Here is a 9930-nt window from a genome sequence, read left to right on the forward strand (position 1 = left end):
AATTACATGGATCATATACAGACAGATGCACATTTTGATATAGCATTCAACTTTAATCCCAGTAAAATACAATGAGGGAGATATTCTAATATACTCGAGTTAAATGTGCGCAAATTATGGCCTAAATGTGCCAACAAACACATGTATATATGATGTGCACCACATAAATTATTTGTTGTAGATTCATTCTGCAAGGGGGTATGGCTTAGTGGGCACAGGGCGTATCGCTAGATTTTGTGGGCGAGCCAAAAAGCTTCAAAAGCTTCAAAATTTGAGGCTAAATTGTGGTTCAAAACCAGTCAACCAAAAGTGCCTAAATATGCTCAAATACAGATTTAGCAGAGTTAATCCAAACTTCTCCAATCGGGCAAAAGACTGCAACGTGATATCTTCTCACAGAAGACAGCAACAGACAATGAAAGGTCACTGGAAAAACTGTTTTCATTGCGTTCTGTGCTCAGACTTTAGTTTACTCCATTGCAGAATTTCTAGCTAACTCTACTACATTTCTACATCATCCAGCAAGAGCCACTGGCAAGCTGAGATCCTGCCCACAATGGCTTCCTCTTCCATATAAGCGACACCACATATGTTCTATTAGGGCACATGGATATCATAAAAGAAACTCAAGACTTTCCCCTCTATGAACACTCTGGGGTAAATGTGTGACATTTAACACTGTAGTTTCCCTACATTGACAAAAGCTACTTTTCCACTGCATAGTACCAAATCGAGTCAATTTGGTTGATCTTGACTCATGTCGGAAAACCCACATGTCTGGTTGGTCATGGCTTGGTTTCACTGCATGGTATCAGATCGTCTCAGGTACTTTTTTGGACCTGCTTTATACTAGCAGTATTAGAAGATCGTGTTTCCAAACACTGCCCGCTTGTTACTACAGATGACAACCAGCAACCTGACAGTTATTTCTACAGTGGAAAATAAGGTACCTAGTACTAGTACCTACCTAAGAGGCTGAGAAGAGACATTTGCAAATACAGATTATTTTCTTTTTTGACCAAGAACCCATTAGCGCTATGTGACAGTCTTTGCCCAGTCCCCAAGCAGCTGTAGACCTCAACTGTATTAGCTGCCTGTAGGAATTTAGTCTCCCTCAGTTCTGGTTATTGTCTGTCTGAGCCCCTCATGATTCATATACTAGCATTATAATAAGCAATACCCTAATATTTACAGTGGTCTCCCTTTATAGAAGACATTAATAAACGACAGCACTATCTACATGTCCATGATATCTGTAGAGACGATTGATGCCAGAATTTCACTCAATACATGTAACCAGTCACTTTAGATTCATGGGGATGGGGTGGAGGAATGTTGACTGGACAGATAAATCTATATAAACCTGCTTAAAATAATTTCAGTTATATAGGAGGAAGATCTGCAGTCTGTAGGTGAAAAGTCAGAGATTTATGACAATGTAGGGGGATTGCTGGGATGTATCTGCTGTCAACTAGAGCTGCCATAGTCTGCTTAAATATCTCCTAAACCCGCCTGGTTGACATCCATGCCTTCTTTCCAGTAAGCATGCACTGGCTGTGAGCTCATCCTTCTCATACATAGATATGCCCTGACACATAGGATGTCTCAGGATTTATAGTCAGACACACAGAGGGTGTCCCCGGGCACTGCCTGCTGTGGAGACGCAGCACACAGCTTCACACCCAGCGACTCGAGGGATAAAGACCCAGCTGTCACACAGATAGCGGGGCTCAGTGCTCCCTATTAATAGGCCCCTGTGGCTGCGGTGAGGTAACTGTGGTATTTTTGGGATGCGCTTGTCAAGAACAAAGTACATCGAAATCCCGACAACTGCCCTTTCCTCTTTGTTCTTCGTGTAGTCAATGTCGAAGACACGTTGACACACAACTGCTGCAGACGTGACTTGTCTACCCGCTCAGAAGCAGCCTTATAAGTTGAGATATGTATAAAGTTCGGCCATTCTTCTATTCTTTTCATACTAATTTACCATATCAGAGAATTTGCTGTTGCCTGTAACATGAGTGTGTGTACGACTGGTTGCCAAGAGCTGTAAAGATGGCATGGCCTGAGCATGAGCTTGTGCTTTACAGCCAAAAAGACTGTACAAAATGGTGACAATGAGGGTGTGTGGTTTTATTGCACAAGCTTGTTTATGGAAGGATAGGTGTTAAACAGCCTTCATTGTTCCCCAACCCTCAATAATGTCAATATCAACAGTCGGCCAACATTGCCCCCACCAGTGCTCCAAATTCCTGCAGTAGGAAACTTAAGGAGACAATTCTTCACCCTTCTTCGACCTTTTGGGGTTAGAGGTCAAATACACACAAAAACACAAGGTAATCTCTTCCCCTTGATGACCCTACGATAAAGGTCACACACACAGGACACATTTTATCACATGTAATAAGAGGGTTTGCAGCACTGCCTGTAGGGCATATGACACAGGAGGTCAGCGACGAAATTGTCTAAGGTGCAGGTGTCCGTCTCCTGAATATCTGCAGTACTAAAACACCAGGAGTCAGGTGGCTGTCACTGTCTATACAAAGTCTAAAGCAAATAGACAAAGATATATAGATATACAGTATGTGCAAAATAAAGAATACCTCCAGTTGGCAATATTTAAAGGAATTGCATATATTATAAACATCTTATAGACAATTAATATTGTAATCGCTGCCTTAGCTGCTGTAACCATCCAAATAAAGTGCAGGGCTGACATGGGAAATTCACATTCCTCCAACCCCTGTGACTTTCCTGCTATTGACCTGCGGACTACAGACTAATTTATGACAGTCTGGATCCCATTCACAGATTACACACTGCTGCGTGCCATAATATATTATCTGCTGATGAATATAAAGTGACATAATAATGTTGGGAATACCACTATATTAGACCATTGGTTAAAATGTCTGCAAAGCAGGTTGTGAATATGTCATCTGTACAAATAAGTTACATCACTTAGTAAATATGTTGTGTTATTCATGCTCAGATCCATAGTTCGTGTTATACTCAAACTCATGTTCATTGGTTATATGGCCTCTCTTTATAAACTGTAAAATGATTTTCCAACATAAACCCACTTGAAATCCTACCGCAAAAAAGCACAAATACACAAAAAACATTCATCAGAACCCTATTGACTTTCTTCATTGCTGAGATAATCTCGACTTAATAATGAAGCGGCTGATTTTTGTCTAGAAGTGGATTTGCCCAAATCCGACCTCACCAAAAACTCGCAAAAAGTTGTAGTTTTCAAAGAATAATTACTGCGGGTATATCGTAGGTAACACCCAATGTATAGCAAATAAGTCAGCAGCATAAAAACTGCAGATACAAAAAGCCGCCACCGCAGGGCGACTCAAGAGTGTGTGATATAGCAAAAGCCACATGTGGCCACCAGTGATGACATGATCACAGTACAGGGATAATACACGCAATGATGTCACAGTACAGGGATAATACACACAATGATGTCACAGTACAGGGATAAAACACAGTGATGTCACAGTACAGGGATAATACACACAGTGATGTCACAGTACAGGGATAATACACACAGTGATGTCACAGTACAGGGATAATACACACAGTGATGTCACAGTACAGGGATAATACACACAGTGATGTCACAGTACAAGGATAATGCACGCAGTGATGTCACAGTACAGGGATAATACACACAGTGATGTCACAGTACAGGGATAATACACACAGTGATGTCACAGTACAGGGATAATACACACAGTGATGTCACAGTACAGAGATAATATACACAGTGATGTCACGGTACAGGGATAATACACACAGTGATGTCACAGTACAGGGATAATACACACAGTGATGTCACAGTACAGAGATAATATACACAGTGATGTCACGGTACAGGGATAATACACACAGTGATGTCACAGTACAGGGATAATACACACAGTGATGTCACAGTACAGTGATAATACACACAGTGATGTCACAGTACAGGGATAATACACACAGTGATGTTACAGTACAGGGATAATATACACAGTGATGTCACAGTACAGTGATAATATACACAATGATGTCACAGTACAGGGATAATACACAGTGATGTCACAGTACAGGGATAATATACACAGTGATGTCACAGTACAGGGATAATACACAGTGATGTCACAGTACAGGGATAATACACACAGTGATGTCACAGTACAGGGATAATACACACAGTGATGTCACAGTACAGAGATAATACACACAGTGATGTCACAGTACAGGGATAATACACACAGTGATGTCACAGTACAGAGATAATATACACAGTGATGTCACGGTACAGGGATAATACACACAGTGATGTCACAGTACAGAGATAATATACACAGTGATGTCACAGTACAGAGATAATATACACAGTGATGTCACAGTACAGGGATAATACACACATTGATATCACAGTACAGAAAGTACACACAGTGATGTCATAGTACAGAGACAGTCTACAGAATGATGTCACAATACAGTGATAATCAAAACAGTGATGTCACAGTTCAGGGATCATGTACACAGTGATATCACAGTACACTGATAATACTCCCAGTGAGGTCACAGTACAAGGATAATACACACAGTGATGTCACAATACAGGGATAATGCCCACTATGACATCATAGCACAGGGATAATATATATACAAAAAGGTCACTGTGTACATTGTAACATCACAGCATATGAAGAAAGTAATTATAAAAGCATCATATGGAAGCATTACGATATCCCCTGTAATGGGAAGCACGTTCAGTTTTACACATCCCCTTCCATCATACATAGTTATCAGTAATTGAACCAAAGGTCTCAGACAAGATAGCCCCTTAGTTGTTGAGCCCCGTAGCATGTCTGCTATTCTGGTAGTTACGCCCATGTGTGGAGTTTGTTTCAATGTCATCCAAATTGCTGTTATTTTACAACATAGAAGATTTTTCAGTGGAAAATCAGTTAGGTGGTTGCCCCACGTAGATATACCTGAAAAGCTCAACTCCATCCTACTGCTATGGCTACAATGACAGGAAACGGATACTAGAAGGTTATTTCCACAATGATTTATTTTACAAGGACATAGAGGGAAAAAAAGATATGTCCCCATCTTAAATATAAATAATATGGATTGGATTGGATGGGATGGGATACATGGGAATAATGAATGTCCATTATAAATCCAGCCTAAACGCACCAGATATGTGGAGTGTGAAAGCAGAATAGAATTCTTATAGACAGCACAGGAAACACTATGTCAATGCATTTCCTCAGAAACCATGTTAGTAATGCAAGGCATGAACTGATCTTACCTTTGTAGGACAGGTAGACACGTGCAGGTCTGGAGGTCCATGTCCTCACAGAAAAACTGAGAAGCAGGAGGAGTAGAGACGGCAGCGCAGACACCAGCATCTTGTCACTACCCTAGACACCAGGAGAGAGTGACAACACAAAGTTTAGACACTGGCATTCCCACAGTAACCTCACAATACAGACACATATCCCATTCACTTGTAAGGCTCAAGGACAGATCACCTTACAGGACAATTAAAAAGGGCGTAAATCAAACTGACCGGGCAACTCGTGGCAGGATATGAGATTTTATTGCTCTAATATAGAACAAATCTGCCTTTGCTGAAAATGCGCTTATCTAATCTGTCCTGTCAGTGCTGCTGGGACGTACCGGGAAATATCCTTTCCTTCTAGCAAAAAGGAAAATGATGTGGACATTAGTCAAACTGATAAAAATAAGCATCCCAGCATCATGAGAAAGCAGACAATGAAGAGGAAATGTATTCATTTGTTTTGTTCCCAGAGCTCATGAGAGTATGATCACCTAATGACGGCAGATAGCGCAGACTTACGTATATATGTGCCCGCTGTAATACTCCAAGCCCTGCGGGAGCTCGACTGGCGTAATAGCCAATATACAGATAATAATCTGTAATGTGCTGCACAAGATGCTGCTGCTTTATAAATGGAAGCAGTGGGGTAAAACTTACTCGCAGGAGAAAACCACTACAAATGATATAAAAAGCCTAAAGCTGTTCATACATGATGCGGCTGCTGAATAGACACGTCCTATTTATCTCTGTTTTCACCAATTTCTCCATAGACTCAAGTGTATGACATGTCTGCTTAGCTTGGATTCCCCATAAAGTAAAAATTCTGGAATATCTTTTCTTCTCATTCTAAGAGGTGCTTTTCCTCTGTTATTCCTCCGAGAAAATTATGAATAAATTGACAACTGGGTGTTCCCTTTTCTCCTTGTTAAAGGGGCGTGTCTCTACAAAGTGTGAAACAGCAGTACTGACTGCATAAGGTAAGACGCCGACTGGTAGCACCTGGAAGTCAATAGATTTACATTTCTAGGAGGAACAACAGAGGAACAACACCATGCAGAGTTATACGAAAAAGACACTCCAGACTTGTTATATTAATGTCATTTATAAAAAGGGACATGTCAGGAGAGGAGACAGGTCATCTCCAAGTCCCCTCCAAAACTGGAACAATAACATATAACCCTGGTACTCTCTACAATCGCAACCTCACAGGGCCCCAGGAAGCTGAGATATGAGGAGATTTATTGGCAAGGTCCTCACATTATAATTCTTCAGGGTCAAGAAACTTAAAATCAATCTTTGACCCTGTAAAGCCAATAGCAAATTATTCCAGAACAGCAATTCACTCTGAGTATAAGGTCCCCACCAAACAGCAATCCATATCTCCGCATCCTGGACCCCTGTCGCTTCCATTTTAATCCTCTCTAATACTTCACATGCACCAATATTTTCATGAAAAATACATTTTTTTCCCCACAAAGAATAACATATAAGAAAACTAATTACAGTCTTATACTTGCACTAACGTGAACAATCCAGGATTATTTATCTGTTTTACATCATATTGCATATTCTTTTATGGTTTTTCTATGTTAAGACGGTTTATGGTCATTTATTTTTATTTAGCATTTTTTAAACAATTTATTTTTTCGCTGTTATATATATTATATCTATATTTTATGTCATAATTAAAAATGACCACAGATTAAAGGTTTGCCTGCCACAGAAACATATTTCTTGTGTGGTCACGTTACAAAAGGGTCCGAAAATGGAAGCCTGAAATTATTCTATAACTAACAATGCCCAGGAAGTGGTGTCGGGCATAGCGTTTCTGGGTCAAATTAGGATGCAAATGCACTTTGTACAAGACAATTGTACCTTCGGCCCTGGGCTTTCAAGGGATTTGTGTGTAAGGGAAGGAGCGTGAGAATATACTGTGGTAAAAAGGAAGTCCTTTATAACAGGGTGTCCTTTAGAAGGATATACAAGGGAGTGACGCTATATTTTTAGAATCTGTGAGGTTTCTTATAGGAAATCTTTTTTATTCTTAGATTTTCCCTTTTCCGACGTGCGCACTGAAATTGCCCTGATTGCGACACAATCTATGATTTATTGCCAGGCCGGATCAGACCTAGTGTTTTTGGACTGACGTGCCAAAGTTATATTTCTGTCATCGCTTAAAGGGAAATCACACCTTCAGGTGAATACATATATATATGGCATGCAAGAACCTGAAGTAGCACTGAAGTCATTCCAGCGTTATTACAGTCAGTGACTACGTTGATGACTACCGTACCAGGCTAAGCTACCTGCTGGGAAACGCAACTCTCTGCGATCCATTATAGAAACCATTTAGCTCCGATAAACCTATTAAGCGTTTAATCTGCAGTTTCTCATTATTGTGTGCATGAAAAGATTCTAGGAAACGGCACATTAGGAACGAGACAATGAGGTTTTCCCTTTTAATCAGTACCCCTGCGACGGGGGGAAAGGGTTAAGGAGCGTAATTACTCTATTTTTGGCAGAGATATGATTTCAGGGTTTAGAAAGGAAGGATGCCGATCTGTCAATTTGGCTTGTCTCGAAAGCTTGTACAACACAGCAAACCACCACCTCTCAAACCTGGGACACCTCGTACCAGGCACTAGATATGGAGCTGCTCTGTGTTTTCCCATCTCTGTCCAACTTACAAAGAGGTTGGATGGGAGGGAGAGAAAGAACGTGCTGGAAGGCAGGGACAAAAAAAAAAGTGAAAAGAATAGGGGAAGGGAAAAGAAGGGAGAAAGTGAGGATGGAGGGATGAGGTTAATGAGGGAAAGCTCAAGGAGACCAGACAGGGAGGAGACTTGTTGTGAGAGATGAACTTGTCAATTAGAAAAAGGTGAGAGAAGGACAAGTCAAAAAAAATATATATGAGACACTGAATAGGGTGTGAATGGAGAAACAGCAAGCAGAAAGTAAGGAGTGAAAGCTACTGTACTACCCCCGAGAGGAGGAAAATCAATATAGTACAAAGAACATAACAGTGACACATGGGGAAGCAATCATAGCACCTTAAGACAGTAATCCCAAGGTGCAAGGGACAAGCTTATCATCATTTACAAGATGTCTCAGCAGTCAAAGTTGAAGACGATATTTAGCAATTAAACAAAGCAAGGAACACACAGAAGAAAATGTGAAAAAGCAACATACGTAAAACAATGTAGTAACAATAGACAACTACAGGAGTGACTTGGCCAAGGATGAGAAGATATAAGTGGTACATACCTCAGATATAGTCTTGTGAGTAAGGATGTGATAAGGGAACAGGAGGCAGATATCTCCAATCAGCTGATATGACTCTGTACCATTTCGAAACGTGCATTACGGGAAGTATACGTGATCATTGACGGCAACATGCGAGCTGTCAGACCGACAGGCAGGAAACTGCAGGTGTACCAAGGCGTGGATTCCGCCTAGAGAGAAGTCACTACTTTTTTCGTTGGTTGGCAAGTTGAATACAGGTCAGTTGAGCATGTCAGATGAAAGACAAGCAGGCGAATGGGTGGCAAGTGTTGGCAGTCTGCAGGTGTTACTGTCCCACCAAAACAAAACAAAAAAGTCTCTTGCGAATTTTGGAGCCTCCAACCAGCAATGGGGTAGGTTACATACACAGACTAGTTGGACACTAAGCCTCCGTGTCTGTGCAGTTATGTTGGTAGAGCAAAGTGTGACTGCATGAGGGAGGCTCTGGACTGACAGAACCTGACAGCTCTACTTTCCATTCTGTTGGAGTGAAAAGGAAAGGGGGAGAGAAACAGTGGAGAAGGGAGGAGGGAAAAGGAAAGGGGGAGAGAGAAGAGGGAATATGGGGGGGGGGTGTTAGAAGAGAGCGAATAAGAGTAAGCACAGAGGGAGGGACAAGCCTGCCAGAGGTATGAGGGAGGAGAGAAGATTAAAGGGAAGGAATAAGACTGGAGCAAACTACCTGATTCCAAGTCACAAGTACAAGGGGAATCAGAATGAAGAGAACAAGATTATACATGAGATATGGAGCAACAGAATCCAAACACCTGAGAAACAAAATGAGCTGGAAAGTGGGGGTGGCAATGTGGAGGGGGAAAGCTGAGGTATAAGAGTAGCAAATCTAGCAATTCTTAAAAGAGCAAGAAAAAGGAGAATACCCTAAAAAAAAAGTCACCAGGCGTGAAGCCCTGAACCCTGCAGGTTGCCTTTACCATGCAATTAACCTCTGACATGCCTGATGTTATGTACTAAGCTGCACATACATCTAGACACTTAGGCAGAAGATCAAGTCCATGTGGCAGGCCACAGAAGAATATCACTAACATGCGTAGCGGAACTGCGGACTTGCCTTAACATGACGTGCACCGACATAGCTCAATTTCCAACGGATCCCTTCAATTTTATGGTATTTTTGTGCATGCAGCCCCCTGCCCAAAACACTGCAACTTTTTGAAGAGTCCCCCCAGTGTGCCCATGAAAAGACTCATTACATATTCTGTTCTTTGCATGTTCTCGTGACCTTGGCGTGCCCTTTCTGCTTTGTTTTGCCAATCCTCTCCTCTGTCAACTAC

Source organism: Leptodactylus fuscus, chromosome 11, assembly GCF_031893055.1.
Source record: "Leptodactylus fuscus isolate aLepFus1 chromosome 11, aLepFus1.hap2, whole genome shotgun sequence".
In the NCBI taxonomy this organism is placed as follows: Eukaryota; Metazoa; Chordata; class Amphibia; order Anura; family Leptodactylidae; genus Leptodactylus; species Leptodactylus fuscus.